The sequence below is a fragment of the Coregonus lavaretus genome, assembly GCF_964263955.1.
Source record: "Coregonus lavaretus genome assembly, chromosome: 26".
In the NCBI taxonomy this organism is placed as follows: Eukaryota; Metazoa; Chordata; class Actinopteri; order Salmoniformes; family Salmonidae; genus Coregonus; species Coregonus lavaretus.
The window spans coordinates 41,687,763-41,690,262 of NC_140013.1; positions in this window are offsets into that span (position 1 = coordinate 41,687,763).

A 2,500-nucleotide genomic window follows, 5' to 3' on the forward strand; every position below is an offset into this window, starting at 1 on the left:
TTCTATTCCATCATTTTCACAACGCTCTCATTCCTGCACTGCCTCCCGCTTGGCTGGCTCTGTTATGAGAGGGTGAGTTTGTTAGTGTGTGTGTGTGTGTGTGTGTGTGTGTCTGTGTGTGTGTGTGTGTGTCTGTGTATGTGTGTGTGTGTGTCTGTGTGTGTGTGTGTGTGTGTGTGTGTGTGTGTGTGTGTGTGTGTGTGTGTGTGTGTGTGTGTGTGTGTGTGTGTGTGTGTGTGTGTGTGTGTGTGTGTGTGTGTGTGTGTGTGTGTGTGTGTGTGTGTGTGTGTGTGTGTGTGTGTATGTGTGTGTGTGTGTGTGTGTGTGTGTGTGTGTGTGTTGTGTGTGTGTGTGTGTGTGTGTGTGTGAGTCATCACATATAGGTTTTCCAGGCTGTTTCTATAACACACCATGATCTTCAGTGTTAAAACCCTCAGTACCAGAAGGACTGTTAATAGACTCTTCAGCTTCGTTCATTGAGATAAACCTTGTCTCATAAGCTTAACTACCAATGTTATTAGCTGTAGCATGGTATGCCTTTCCTCATTTGGTTTCTGCTTACAAACTGTGGAACACTCCTGTGTCCCAAATGGCACCCTATTCCCTATGTAGTGCACTAAAAGTAATACACTGTGTAGATATTAGGGTGCCATTTGGGACGTATTCACTGCAGCCAATCATTCCCTGTTGACTGAAGCGTGACTATTCAGTAAAGGAACATTTCTACATCTGTAATGATAATAATGGTTTTGTTTCGAATCGCACTACTTTCAACCTGGTCCCATAGGGCTCTGGTCAAAAGTAGTGCACTACATAGGGGATAGGGTGCCATTTGGGAGGCAGTTAATGTAATGGCTGTGCACAGTGGCTGATGTGCTTTATGTAGAGCTGTGAAATAGCTGACTGCAGATAACAGCAGTTTGATGCAGCTATGATCATGTGGATTATGATGATGATGATGGTGATGGTGATGTGTTTCTTGTTGTTAGTTAGATATTTGGATTAGGCTTGTTTACATCACACATGCATTGTTACAGGGAAGGGATTCAAGTCTTGTTAAGGGAGAAGTGCTCTGGCATTGTGTCAAAAAATGGTCAGTGTTCTTTTTATCGCCTACCTACCTCCTACATTTCAATATACAAAAGACAAGAAAGTGATTTCTCTCTCTTTTCTCTCTCTCTCCCTCCCACCCTCCCCACCCACCAGCCCACCCTCTCTCTGCCTCTGCCTCTGTCTCTCTGTCTCTCTAACTCTCTGTCTCTCTCGCTCTTTCTTCTCTCTCTCTCTCTCTCTCTCTCTCTCTCTCTCTCCTCTCTCTCTCTCTCTCTCTCTCTCTCTCTCTCTCTCTCTCTCTCTCTCTCTCTCTCTCTCTCTCTCTCTCTCTCTCTCTTGTCTCTCTCTCTCTCTCTCTCTCTCTCTCTCTCTCTCTCTCTCTCTCTCTGTCTCTCTCTCTCTCTCTCTCTCTCTCTCTCTCTCTCTCTCTCTCTCTCTCTCTCTCTCTCTCTCTCTCTCTGTCTCTCTCTCTCTCTCTCTTCTCTCTCTCTTCTCTCTCTCTCTCTCTCTCTCTCTCTCTCTCTCTCTCTCTCTCTCTCTCTCTCTCACTCCCTCCCCTCTCCTTCCTTCCATCCCTCCCTCCCTCTATCTCTCTCTACTTCCTGAGTTTTTGAGCCAAAGGGAACTAGAATGTCATTGCGAGGACCTCTGTCTTTCCCAGCATGCACTGTGAACCCCATCTGACCTCGGCCTATGAGGCAGACAGCTGCTCCCTCAGTAGTGTCGCCGCGGTGACGGTGCGGTCGTACCTGGGAGAACAATGTCACCTTCACTACGGGGACACAGTGGGTTACGAGGACACAAGAGGCAATGAGGGAGGGAGGAAGGGAGGGATATGGTATGTTAGAACCGTGTTGTTTAATGTGTTAAAGTAGTTAGGTTGTTGGGCATTCAGTCATGAGAGCTAGCGCATAAGCTTGCCTCTCTTTCTCTCTCTCTCTCTTTCCCCCTCGCTCTCTCTCTCTTCATCTCCTTTTCTCTCTCTCTCTCCCTCTCTCTCTCTCTCTGAGGGGCATGCCTCTGGCTGAGTTCAGTCTGGCTGAGTTCAATAAAAACACACAGGGGATAGAAATGCCTCTGAATGCAATTAGGGGACTTTGCCGAGACGACAAGTACAAATTGTGTAATAGAAGGTAGAATCCAGCAAGGCCTGGGTGATTAGGGCTCATTTGGTTGTCCTGGCGGTGCTGTGGAGGCTGCAGAGACGAAGAGGAGGCTGCAGAGACGAAGAGGAGGTTTGTGGTAGGGCGGCCACTCGGATCGAAGGCCCACAGTGCCGAGGATTATGGGTAATTTACCACCCAGCTGTACATCCTCCTAGGCTCCAAGGCTAAACATGACCAGGGCTAATTAACAACACCAATTAAATACCTGGAAGGAATGATGAGGGGAGGGGTGGGGTGGGGTGGAGAGGAGAAGAGAAGAGAAGAGAAGAGGGTGGGAGAGG